This window comes from Pan troglodytes, chromosome 9, assembly GCF_028858775.2.
Source record: "Pan troglodytes isolate AG18354 chromosome 9, NHGRI_mPanTro3-v2.0_pri, whole genome shotgun sequence".
Taxonomy (NCBI): Eukaryota; Metazoa; Chordata; class Mammalia; order Primates; family Hominidae; genus Pan; species Pan troglodytes.
The window spans coordinates 31239140-31253712 of NC_072407.2; positions in this window are offsets into that span (position 1 = coordinate 31239140).

Genomic DNA, 14573 nt, shown 5'->3' on the forward strand with positions numbered 1-14573 from the left:
AAAGAGAAACTATGGGTGTTCAGACTCTGGTAGTTGGCAGACATGTTCTCAAAACTTAACTAAGTGAGCCTCTTACTTCAAAGGAAACAGCTTAGCCGGGCACAGTGGCTCACGCTTGTAATCCCAGCACTTTTGGAGGCCGAGGTGGGTAGATCATGAGGTCAGGAGCTCAAGACCAGCCTGGCCAACATGCTGAAACCCCGTCTCTACTAAAAATACAAAAATTAATCTGGTGTGGTGGTGCATGCCTGTAGTCCCAGCTACTCGGGAGGCAGAGGCAGGAGAATCACTTGAACCTGGGAGGCGGAGGTTGCAGTGAGCCGAGATTGTGCCATTGCAGTCCAGCCTGGGTGACAGAGCAAAACTCTGTCGAAAGAAAGAAAGAAGAAAGAGAGGAAGGAAGGAAGGAAGGGAGGGAGGGAGGGAGGAAGGAAGGAAGGAAGGAAGGAAGGAAGGAAGGAAGGGAGAGAGGAAGGAAGGAAGGAAGGAAACAGCAGACCATGTTTGTTGCCAATGGTAACATTTGAACTTCCATGTGAAAATTAGAATTTTGGAAAATACATATGTTACTGTTAACTCATCAGCTTCCCAATATATTAAGACTTTTCTGTTCAGATCTGTGCTGGCATTAAAGAATGTGATCCTTTGATAGTGTATAAGGCAACGTGTCAACATTTGGAAGATTTGTATAATTCAGTGAACCAATATTTTTTAAATGTCCACAGTATCATACTGCAAAATCATGCACAGGTAAAACGTTCATTCAAAGCATAAAATGGCCAGTGGATTTTAAGGTAACATAGCATGAAAATTTCATTTGCATAGTTTCAGGTTCCATATTACAACTACCTTTTAAGAAACTGGCAGTCAAGTTTTGATGTAGTATCAAAAAAATACTTTTTTTTTTTTTTTTTTTTTTGAGACAGAGTCTCACTCTGTCGCCCAGGTTGGAGTGCAGTGGTGCGATCTCGGCTCACTGCAAGCTCTGCCTCCCAGGTTCACGCCTTTCTCCTGCCTCAGCCTCCCGAGTAACTGGGACTACAGGCACCCGCCACCACGCCCAGCTAATTTTTTCTGTTTTTTAGCAGAGGCAGGGTTTCACCGTGTTAGACAGGATGGTCTGGATCTCCTGACCTCATGATCCGCTTGCCTCGGCCTCCCAAAGTGCTGGGATTACAGGCGTGAGCCACCGCGCCCGGCCCAAAAAAAGACTATTAAATCACACCTCTTTTTTCCAAATGCGTATCGGCATGAAGCTAAATTTTTTCCTATACTGCAACCAAAACAATCTATGGCAAAACATTGAATGCCAAAGAGATTATGAGAATCTATCTTCTCTTAAGTCACACATTAAAGAGATTTATAAAAATGTTGCTGTTCTCACTACAGTTTTGGGGTGAAAAATATAGTTATTTATCATTAAAAAGTTAATTATGTAACATGCAGTCAGCTCACTAGTAAATAAATGATTTTAAAATTTCTCAGTTATAATTTCTACTGCAATAAATGTTGATAGATATAACCCACATTTAAAATTTTTTTAAAATTAATCTTTGAAGTCCACAATAATCTTTAAATCTTTGGAATCCTCAGTAATTTTAAAAGGGTCCTGAAGCCAAAATCTTTGAGAAGCACTGTTTCATCAATATGTCATCAATGCAATGTGATCCCAGAGCTAAGAGCTTTTCAGGGGCTTAGAAAATATATAAGCCTCAGGTAGAAAAATAGTTGTTGGCTCCAAAACTACAAAAGAAACCAATAAAAAATTAAAATGAATAAATGTTTAATTAAATGTCTACAAAAATGCACCAACATGCCAACTTCATTAACTGTTAAAATTTAATATTCATAAAGATTTCATTACATCTAATACGATTTATAGATTCAATTTTCTCACTTCACACATTCCCCTAAGTATACACAGTGATTGTTGGGAACTCATAACCAATCATAAATTAAATGAAAGTTACATAGAGCCAAATAATTTCTAAAGCACAAATATAAAGGCCCTTACAAAAAGAATTTAAAGCCAAAAAGTATATTTAATGTGGGATATGGGTGCCATTAGTATGTTTGATATGTTGTATGGTAAGGCCTCCAAAAGTCAGAATATGTAGGGCTCATGAAGGCCCTGTTTTAAACACAGCATCTTATTTCCTTTAAATTACACCCCTCCTGAGAAAGATTCTGGTGAAAGCAGATATCTTCACTAGGCTAAGGAGATATCTTCACCAGGCAAAACATTTCACCCTGACCTTTGGCAGGCCTGGGGAAGAGAAACACATAAGGTAAATACCATAAACCCATCAGAAGAGTACTAAAATCATGAAGGAAAGAAAGGCCAGATGCTGTTCTTTGGGACCCAACAATGGCACAGCCAGCCAGGTTTCTGTCCCACAGGCAGAAGGGGTTACCACAGCCTCTCACACCCAGACTGTCATCTTGAGCAAAGCAGGACTGATAGCTTAGCAGAGCCCCAGACATCTCACTAGGGAAACAGAATGTTTGACAGAAAAGTCTGGGAGTACTTTCTAAAGGCTAGCCAGCTTAAAGCAAAAAGTCCCCCAGTGATCCTCCCCACCTCTATTCTGGGTCCCTTCCCCTTGCTGGTACCTCAGGACTAGGCGCCCTTGCTGACCAGCAGTGCCCAGGATCACCAAGACCTCTCTCAACTTCATTCCCTTGCAAAGTGTTTTCTCACCTTCCCCTCATTCTCTCAGCCCCACTGACCAGAGTGAAGCAGTGTTGTCGCCATCCAACTTTGAGGTGTCAAGACTCTGAGATAATGTGGTTGCCTTTTAGAAGGGCTCCAAGAATGGGATATCCCACAGTATTGCAGTTTGCTTATTTTCTTTCTCATCTGATTTTTCTGTAGTTTCTGCTATAAATGCATTTGCTTTCCTTTAAACATTTTTTAAAAGATCAGCAAAGTAACCGGCTCATTATAGGTCTTTGATAAATAATAATCACTATTATTTGGCAATTCATCACACAGTGCCCTAACTTCTCCTGCATGGAAATCAGGAGATCTTCCCTGTTGACAGTGAATGGATTCACTTTCATTTCCTGCAGCTGCCTAGTTTAGTAAAAAATAAAAATAAAAATAGAAAAATGAAAAAACAGAGTTAGAAAATGTGCAATGTATTTGAAATGTTTCATTTAACAAGTCAATGCTTTAATTACGCATATACATGCGAAACCAAAATACAATCGAATTGTGCAATTGACAATATAATTTCAAGATTTATGGAAAGCAAGTAATGGATTGTGAACACATTGTGTTGGCAAGGTGGCCTAGTAAGGAGACAAAACTGTAGAGCTCGCTGATGTACACCTTCTTTCAATCCTTTCCCTGAAGCTCTGTGACTCAATGGCATCATTTGGAGATTAAAAACAAGTCTAAAATTGAGATTTGTTGCCAAATTGCTTCCCTTAAACACCTCCTCCTTTTATCACCACCAATGGATTCTGATTGCACCATTAGCCTTTATTCCTTGTATTATTATTGGCATTTTTCCATGCAAATGTCTGGGCTTCCCAACCAGAGTAAAAGGGTCATACACTCTGCTATAACTTTTCATGCTTGTAACAGACATGCAACATATTAATTGAACTACTGATACTTGTTTTAAAAAAAAACTAGCTAACAAAAAATTGATCTTTCTCCATCATAAATTCATACTTTTTCTTTACCATCCCAACTCATATACACCCTCCCCATCATGCCTACTCTATGATATGGAAAAAGAACTCTCATATCAATGCTTTCTCTTTGCTTTCTTTCCAAACCCTTTTGAGTAAGGACACTGCCCTTTCCCGTTACCCTCTCCCCAGAAGGCAAACACGAATCTCCTGGCAGCTGCTCCATTTATCCCTCTTGAGGCAGACACCGCCTTTCATTGTTATTTCAGTTGATCCAGTTGTGAATAAGGCATCAGATGCACTTTCTCTGAACATTCAACCTCTGATCGCTGAATAGCAAGAGGTTTGGATGATGTCTCTGGCAAGAATCCTTTCCCATCTGCTTCTAGTTCGGGGCCGACCTTTGACAGCCCTCCATCCATGACTCTAAGTGGTGTGGAAACTGCTGTAGTCTCTGGCAAGTTGATTTGGTCCAAGGGAGCCGTTTATTTTTCCTAGCAAGACTGAGGAGGGATTTTGTGTCTCAGCATCATGTAGACTAAAGCTTATCACCAATTTCTCCAGAACAGATGTGTCTTCTTTTGACATAGGGAAGTTCTGTCATCAGATGCAAAAGGCCTTTTGAATTATGATTTTGCTCTAAGGAAACAACAGTAGTTTTTAAAGATAGAAGCAACCAACATCTCCACATCTCCCTGGAGGACATCATGAAAAGATGTGTCCCATCCTCACCATTTCCTCATCCCACTCCCTTTAGTTGAAGCCAGTACTTATTATCTAGAAAACAAAAATCACTTCCTAATTGTTCTACCTGCCTCCTTTGTTGCCCTTGCCATCCATCTTCTACTTGCTACCAGACTGATCCTTTTGAAGTCTAAGCATGACTACCACCCTTGCTCAAATACCTGTAATAGTTCTGCATTGTTTATAAGAGAAAGTACATGTTTCTTAGCAAGCATACAAGGTTCTCCATAATTCCCCACTAGCTATTCAGCCTCAAACCCTTCTCCCTTACCTTCTCATACCCTCTCTACCACTCTAACCACAGTGATGCTCTCTGGCCTCTTAGCTAAGAGTGGCAAACTCAGGTGCCTACAAGGACCAAGCCAATGATAACAAGTGTGAGAACTGGAGGAGATGAAACAGTAGGAACTAGTAGAGTCTGTGAATTGAGTTATCTCATTTTTTTTTAAGAGAAATTAGGCCAAACCAGGCATAAACATGGTTTATATTTGGCCCATGGTGACAGATGAAGACTCTCACTCCAGGTTTTCACTCATGCTAAAATCCAAGTGCCTAAAAAGGCCTCCTGTGTCCCTCACCACTGCTACTCCTTCACCTAGCTCATTATTTATCTCACAGAGCTCGGTTCCAATGCCATCTCCCCAAAAATCTTCCTGGTATTCATTCTGGGTTAGTTGTGCTCCTCCAGCTCTCAAAGCTATCTCTGGCCCCTTTGTGACAGCAGTAGCCACACTGTTACTTGCCTGACACCATGGCTTACCTGACTCCTTAATAGACCAGGACTTCCTTGCTGAAAGTGAATGTCTTACTCTCCCTGAGTAAGTACACAGAGTAAATGCTTATAGCAGACATATGTTTTGTCTATACAGGACCTCTTCTTCCCTATTCATGGAAATAGCAGCTGCTACTATCCTTTAAGGAACTGTCCTTTCTCTGCTCCTTGTGGTTTAGGTAAAACTACTCAACCAGAGGACTCCATCGCTATCCTAGGGGAGGGCATATGACCCAAGATAGACCAATCAATTTTTTCTTGTACCCAGGAATGAAGAGGATTCAAAAAGAATAAAAGGCAACTGGAGCTATGTTACGTGGTGGCAGCACTCTAGAAGAGCTACAAGTGCCCTGGTTCCTAGAGTCTATTCTTCTCAACGTTTTGAACCAGTGAGTGTTTGCTGTGTAACAAATAATCGTAGTATAAAATAATATCTATTTGTTTATCTCAAAATTTTAGAGATCAGCAATTTGAACTTGGTTAGGCTGGGCATTTCTCTTGTCTTGGAGGGATTCACACATGCATCTACAACTGACTGTTGGTGAACAGGAAACTTGCTGGTCTAGGGTGGCTTCACCTGGGTCTTGCTGTTTTCCAGCATTCTAGCCTGAGCTTATTCACATGCAATTGGGCAGATTTCCAAGAAAGAGAATAGAAATACACAAGACCTGTTGAGGCCTACACTCAGACTGGGTATATCACCATTTCCACTGCATTCTATTGGCCAAAGTAAGTCATAGGATCAGCCTAGATTGAAGAGGGTGAAAACTAGGTTCTCCTTCTTGATAGGAGGAGTTGCAAAGTCATGTTCCAAAGGGTGTGGATGCAGAGAGGGTGGAAAAATATGGTCATATCTGCAAACCATCACAGCTTTGTTGTTCAGTTCCCTGTTAATTTTCTACTACATCCCTTTTTAATTTCAAGTTAATCAAAGTCAGCTTCTGTTGTTTGCCATTTAAAAATCATAATGTATAACTGCTTGAGAATGAATGAATGAATGGATGGATGAATGTATTAATGGATGGATCAAACAATCCAAGAGTGAGTGTTGAACAGGGTAATGTAAAAGGGTGACAGACCTTATCATGGGATGAGGAAGATGTGGAATATGCTACATGTTGATTGCCTGTAAGCATCTTAGAAGTTAGGACACCACTTTTCCCCTCCTACTTTTTGACTCACTCTGTAGTCACAGCTACCAATAGCTTGAAATCCCTTTAGGAGCCACACACGAAACAATAAACCATTCACTTGGAACTGCTCTCTTACCACTACTTAAATTTAATTCCAGAGCCTGACTGGGTGTTTGTTTTAAGTGACTATCCTCCTGTGTGTATTAATGTAACCACATATTATACTCTAGATTGGCTTACATACAGGGCATACATTTGTAAGTAAAGGATATTTTGAACAAGAAAAAAGTCTAAAGGCTGAAAGGATCCTATGATATGGTCCAGTATTTCCCAATTCAAGTCCTTCCCACCCCAAACCCCCACCCCACTCCTTTCTGATAAAAGTTTCCAATTCCCTAGGGGCCAATTCTCAGAAGGATGATGGAAAGAAAAAAGCAAGTTATATAATTAAACAAGACTGAAGCATGAATGATTTATGTCTCATGGGCTTCAATTTAGAGGATAACTTATCATTTTGGAGAGATTTCTTAATTCAGAAAAATATTCTGTAAGTAGAATCTTGAGAAATATGAAGGAGACATTTTTATGCAGCTATAGGCAGTTTTGTTGTTTTCTGTGCTGGCAGTGGTGGTGGTGTAAATAATAAAAAAATAGTATCTGGGTATAGATATGACATTGCATTTTTGTGATATGTAGAATATTCGTGCTTTTGGTCCCTAGAATTTTCCAGATGCTAATCATTATGGTAATTTATAACAAAGCAATACTGATGAAAATGGAAAATTCCTCAAAGTTTTTGCAGCCTTAAACCTGACATTTGTGTTTTATGAAGCACCCTCGAAACAATGCTCCTTTGCTGCCATAAGCACTTCTCACCATGTGCAAACCACAAAACCATCACTCAAAGTGCTGAGATTCACATCTTTGTGGGTGAGACAAGGAGGAGCCATATCTGCTCTTACCATGTCTCAGGCTCAGGACACTTGCCAGGGCAGCCAGATAGGATCACCAGGGCTGAGAAAGATGGTGTGATGTTCCCCTATGTGGGAGGCCTCCCAGGGAGCCAAGTGGTGACCTCACTGGGAAAATGAAAATGGTTCAAGAGGGAACACTTGTCAATAGAGAACACTGCCTGAATTTGAGACCAGTGAAGGGATTCTGTTTCCAACACCCTTTCAAACAAACAAACAAAGCTGTTTTCTATTAATAGGATTAATATATGGGGGAAAGATCCTACAGCCTGCTTCTTGACTGACAGATCATGATTCAGGCAAAAAGGATCTCAACTCCAGTTCTATATAAAGACACAGTCAGGGAATCACCCCTTAAAAGAACCAATTATAAAGTTTTCCTTGTAAAACCAGGGCAGAGATGTGCTCCTAGGAAGGGCAGCTCTTGGGATGACCCAGCCACAAAAGTAACCTCAACTTTTGGCCTCTGATATTTTCCTCCCTTCCTAGGATTTCTTTCATGATAATTCCAATGCCACCTATGGAGATTTAATGTGCCCTTTTCTCTGCTGCTGCAATGCATATGAAGGAACAAAGGTTACACATTTCAAAAGGACCTCTACCTAAAATGCAAAAACATGATAGGGAGATTAACCAAAAAAAGTCAAAGCAAGCTAGAAGCAGGAGCAAATTTCTGACTTTTCCATGGTTGACCTTCTAATTCTGTTCTGCTCTGAGCCCTGTTCTAGCCTAAAGAGCTCTCTGCGTTCTTAGTCCCCCAGCTCTTGAATGTGTGTGTTTCAAAAGATTGGGAATACCAGCTCTAGTGACAGGCAGTTTGGTGGGGATTTGTTATTCTATCACCATTAACACAAACTTATCACCTTTTCAAGTGATATATATTGAAAATGAGCTTAGCCAGACACATCACAGTGGGGAACATCAGAGAGCTGTCTTTTCTCTGACTTATAGCAGGTAGACCCATGACCTTGGTTTAATTAGTAAGGGGCTCTGGCTAGCCCTTTCCTCTCTTAATGTTATCTCTTTGCCAATTTTTGTCCTATTCCCAATTATGTACTTTTGTTAGACACCTACACTTCATTTTTTTTTATCAACTCAGTATCAGAAAGTATCTGAAACTTGAAAAGCAATTATGGAATATTTTCCCAGTACAGTACTGGTCTTTATTATATAAGCTATTTTAAAGCTCTCCTGGAACATTTTTGTCCAGTAGAGACGGAAATAATTTCCTTCCCATGGAACAGATAATCTTTTTTTTTTCTTTTTTTTTTTGGAGATGGAATCTCACTCTGTTGCCCAACCTGGAGTGCAGTGGTGCAATCTTGGCTCATTGCAACCTCCACCTCCCAGGCACAAGTGATCCTCCTGCCTCAGCCTCCTGAGTAGCTGGGATTACAGATGCATGCCACCATGCCTCAATAATTTTTGTATTTAGAACCAGAGAAATTGAGACAAATTCCTGTTTGGCACAATATAGATATAGATGTTAACAATAGGAATATTAATTGATACATAGGTTAGTATACACACATATATTTCCTTGCTCACTCAGCTGAGGGGGCTAGAAAAATAACACCCCAATAGCAATGGGCACTCTTAGCACCCAGATCTTGGTTTCTAATACCAGTCTCTAATAAAAAGAGCCAGAGCTTCATAGAGAAATGGCTGATTTCAGAATTGGGGCAGGAATTACACAAGATGAGTTTGAATCATCTTGTAGTACCAGAAAACAAGGAGTGAAAAAACTAAATACAAAATGATGGACCTACAAGAACCAAGTGACGGAGCTCCCAGTGACCAAAGTTAGAACAATTTGAGCAACAGAATAATTAAAGTAGTCTTGAGTTATAAAATTAATATCAATGAGCCTATTTAGATATAAATAAATGATCAATCAATAAATAAGCAGGAGCGATAACACAAATATTACATGTGAAAGAATTCCAAATAATATATTTAGATACTCTGCCCTCAAGGAGGTGGAACATGACTCCTCAGTCCTTAAATGACATTTTTATAAAGATTACAGGATAAGAAAGATGAGAGAGGGAGGAGTGACATTACAGTGGAGAAATCTGAAGAATAATTACTTCAGCCAGGGCACATGGTCAACATCAACAGTGATAAATAATGATAATATTTACCCTTCATATGATGTAGCAAGAGTGGCACTTTACCTCTGTTGTCTTCCTACCAAACAACCATAACCCCAGTCTTATCATGAGAAAAACATAAGATGAATCTCAATTAAGGGACATTCTACTAAATACCTGTCTAGTACTCCTCAAAACTGTCAAGGTCATCAAAAATAAGGAAAGCTTAAGAAACTGTCACAGACCACAGGAGCCTAAGGAGATATGACAACTAAATGTACATTACATTTGGTAGCCTAGGTGGGATTCTGGAACAGAAAAAGTGCATTAGGTAAAAAAAAAAAATAAGAAAATATTTACAAACTATAGAGTTTAGTTAATAATAATGTATCAATATTGGTTTACTAATTGTGACAAATATGCCACAATAATGTAAGATAATGTTAGGAATAAGGAAAAATTGATGTGGGGTGTATGGAATTCTCTGTTCTATTTTTGCAGTTTTTGTAGATCAAAAACTACTAAAAAATTTAAATAAATAAGTGCATTAAAAAAACAAATCTTGTCAGTGCCATGAAAACCTAAGAAAAACTCAGAAACTGTGATATTCTGGATTGGACCACAGAACAAAAAAGATACTAGTGGAAAAACTAATGAAATTCAAATAAAGCCTGTAGTTTAGTTAATAGTATTGTACCAAAACCAATTTCTTAGTTTTGACAAATGTACCACGAAAGTATACAGAAACTGTCAGCACTCTCTTTCCAACTTTTCTGTAAATCTACAATTATTTGGAAATTAAAAGTTTCAAGAAAAATTTTGTCTACATATTATATGATTCCAACTATATAACATTCTAGAAAGGGCAAAAATATGGTGACAGTAAAAAGACAGAGGCTGAGAGGGAAGAGGAATAAACAGGCCAAGCACAGAGGGTACATGTCATCATATACATATACAGAACTAATAGGATAGATATATATATAAAGGGGAGTTTATTAAGGACTATTAACTCACACAATCACAAGGTCCCACATTGGCCGTCTGCAAGCTGAGGAACGAGGAAGCCAGTCCAAGTCCCAAAGCTGAAGAACTTGGAGTCTGATGTTCGAGGGCAGGAAGCATCCAGCACGGGAGAAAAATGTAGGCTGGGAGGCTCAGCCAGTCTACTCTTTTCACGTTTTTCTGCCTGCTTTATATTCTAGCTACACTGGCAGCTGATTAGATGGTGCCCACCCAGATTAAGGATGGGTCTGCCTTTCCTAGCCCACTGACTCAAATGTTAGTCTTCTTTGGCAACACCCTCACAGACACACCCAGGGTCAATACTTTGCATACTTCAATCCAATCAAGTTGACAGTCAGTATTAACCATCACAATACATTTGTCCAAATCCATGAAATGTACAACACCAAGAATGGACCCTAAGTAAACTTTCCCTAAGTAAACTATGGTTGATTATGATGTGTCATTTTAAGTTCATTAATTGTAATAGTTGTACCACTCTGGAGAGCAATGTTGATAATGAAGGAGGTGATGCATATGTGGGAGCAAATCTCTGTACCTCCCTCTCAAGTTTGCTCTGAATCTAAAACTACCCTAAAAAATGTAATCTAGAAAAAAGTTGATTAAAAAACAATAGGTGAACCATGAAGAATAACAGATACGTGCAGACTGGAAGCAAGGAATACCACTGTCATTTGCCCATTGGAAATATAAAGTTGGCATCACTGAAATTAACATGTTTTTAAGAAGGAAATGATCACTGCCTGAATCATAGCGATCCCCTAATGGGGATGGGGAAGTATAAGAATCCAGATAATACATCCTGTATTAGCATTTGTCTGGGCACAGTTCAAGCAAAAGCTCAAGGAATTCTGCTTTACTTAGAACTCTTATTGACAAAATACACCTCTCTTAACAATCTCAAAATGAGTTGTCTATCCCAGGCATTGGCTGTTAAAGATAGGGACACAACAGTTAATGAGATCTCCTTCAATTTTTATCCACTGACCCTTCAGAAGGACAACCTCTACAGAATAGTCACAAAAAGCAGGGATTCTGTTGGGAGTGGGAAGAGCTTCTGATCCTTGCTTGGCTAAGCTTCTTCTCCAGGGTTTTCCCTAGGTAGCCAGAAAGAGATTTCCTGGAATTATTTATGAGGATACTGGAAGGTCAGCCAGAGTACGCAGTCCTGACAGTCATTCATTCCGCCTCTCTTACTGAAGTAATAATGCCATATATTGCTTCAAAAGAGCTACTCATATACTGAACACCTGGTATGTGCCAACTACGGTGCTAGATAGGGAAGAGGGAGTGAACTCAGATAAAAACAATAACACTGATGATGATGATAAATATGCAATAGCGTGTGTTTCTAACCAAGCACTACTCTACAAGCAATGATGCATTTAATCCTTACAATAACTCAATGAAATTGAGCTTATTATTTGTATTTTACTGGTGAGGAAACTCATTCTCCCTCCAGGAAGCTAAAAATCATAGTAGCTTATTTAAGGTCAAATGTGAAGCATCAAGGTGTTTAAGAACATGGTCTTTGAAATCCAGCAGACAGAACCAAAGCTTAAATCTGTCTTATTAGCTATGTGACCTTGGACAACAAATTTCACCTCTTTCTCAAGTAGTTAATAAGTAGAGGATAAAATCAGCACAACTTTATTAAGTGCTTTGTTCATTAATATTGTCTGCCACAAGTTTGAGGAAGAAAGGGGCCTCACGCATGCCCAGAATTTGCCAAAATGTGCCAAGTGCCTTACAGATATGAATTTACTTTATCCTCAAAACACAACAAAAGATAAGATTTTATTATTTTCTCCATTTCACTGATTAGGAAGCAGATGTTCAAAGAAGTTTAATTAACTTCCTGAAGGTCATCCAGCAAGGAAGTGGTCCAGCTGCAATTTAAGTCCAGCTGTGTCAGGTCCTAGTACATTGAATCTAAATCACTCTGCTCTACTCAACATTACAGAAATGCCGTCATGGGCTCAATTCCTTCTAGGTAATATATTTTTCATTTTAGCTGAGGGTCTAACCCGAAAGTTTGTCTGTAAGTGGTATAACTTTTGGGCTGGGGGTGCCTCAATTGTACTGGGTGAAACTTTGCATCACTGATACTGGGATTCTCAGTAGCAGGCATCTTAGAAAGCAGAGAGCCTCCCCTCAGAAGCTATAATGATGCATTTTGAAGAAGAAGAGTGGAGGCAGATGGGAGAGAGAAGAAGGAAGGCACAAGAAGCCTGGAGGCATAAAAAGGAGGTTCTTTTGGATTTGGAAACAAACCTAAAATTGACCCAATTAACCGTGGCCCAGCCCCTACCAAGAAGGCAATGCCTTCTGAGTTTTAGAGCAATTTAGGGTAAGGGCAAGGATACTAAATAGACTCCAACCCCTGCACCAACATTGCTTCCTGTTGGTAGCTGCTGAGACAGTTCTAGTAATAAGAAACATGAGGCTTTGCCCGGGCTTAGCTGGAAAAGTTAAAATAAATAAATAAATGCCTCGGCCCATTATTAAGATCTGCCACAAGTTTGGGAGCCACTCGCCTGCCCAGAATTTGCTGTTCCTCCTTAGGGGATGTCACAACCTGGACATAGTCTGCAGGAGGAGTTAACTGGTTCAGGTCCAGCCAGGGAGGCTCAAAGTCCCAACAGAACTCTGCTTCCGCCAACCTCACAAACAAAGGCAAAACGGCAGTGACAATGAGAAAGGCTCTCATTTGAATTTCTTTGGTTTTAATTATTTTGAAAAGAGAGGCAGGCCACCAATGCCAAGACCCTTTAGGAATAACTAAAAACCAAAGAGATTCAGGCCAGCTGGAGGGGGCAGAGCGGGAAGTTCCAGCCAATTAGCCTTCCTTTGTGACATTGCGGCCCTTCATCCCACCCTCCGGAAGCCTTCATAACACTCATGTGTCAACAGGACCTTAGGAGAGGGGAAATAGCAGTGAGCCAAACCTCAAGAGTGAGGAGAAAAAAAGTAAAATCTGGAATTGCAGCTCCAAACTGGGCCCTTGAACGTTTAGCTGCTATCATTATTTTTTACAGAGCCTTCCCTGGGCTTTTCCTGACCACCGAGGACCAGGCCTCAGGGCTCCAGAGGCCTGGTCTTCCCTCTGCAGCCTTGCTATCGCCTTGCCAAACAGGCTCGTCCCACCCTCTCAAACTCTGCAGTCTTCCACCTCCAGCCTCCCCAAATGGATCAAGCTTTCCATGGCTAGGCTATTAAAGGGAAAGCAGTCCTACTGTTTCCTTTAATGAGCAGCTTTTACTAGGTGCCAAATGCCCTTTAAGGAGCCTAGAAACCCAAAGCAGTCTCCTGGGTTCCAGAAACCCCAGCCTAACCCAGAGTCAGTGGGAGGTAGAGACACAGACCCAGACTTCAGTCAAATTAGTCTCCAGGGAATCTGCTTAATCCAAGCTGTTGGGAGACGTGTAAGATGCTGGAGTTACCATTAATGCTGATCTTAGGCTCTGCTAGATCCTTGCAGGAATAGATCCAATCTCTCCAGGGCACTGGCTCCAGAGAAGGTAGTACAGGAAATCTCTAATGTCTTCTAAGGAAGGTGGAATCTGTTAAGCAGACACGCCTGTTGCTTTGTTGGGCACCTTGATGGATTCATGTGCAAAAGGTGGACATGAAGCAGAGTATGAAATGAGAGAACACTGAATGATCCTACTTAATAGAATAAGGAAAAGTTAGAGTTTGAATAACCATCCAGGACAGAAGGGGAAGGTGGCCAGGAGAGGAGATGGCCTGAGGCTAGGGCCAAGCAACCAATACAAAGTCCTGGGGATAGGGGCACCTGAGGTTCAACTTACAGTTCTTTGTTTTTGGGCGATATAAACTGTTCTTCTATCCCCTAACCACATCTCAACATTTCAGTAAAATCTAATAAATACACACATGGCTTTGTGTGAGTATGGCCTTGTGCAAACCCAAAAAAGGCCTGAGTTTCACTTCTAGGTCAATATGGAAAAGAGATAGTTGTATGTGTTGCTAAACTCAGGTTGCAGCGGTTAGGGACCGTGACGATACTGGGTTCAACCCCTAAGAATTGACTAAATCTTCTAGTGCTTTCTCCCTTTTATTCTAAGTGGAAAGTGAATTGAATTGATCATTTACCTTCTACCTTTTTCAATTTTGTTCCATGTTTAAGACATATTAGGGCACTATGGAAAAGTGGTAATGAATATAAACT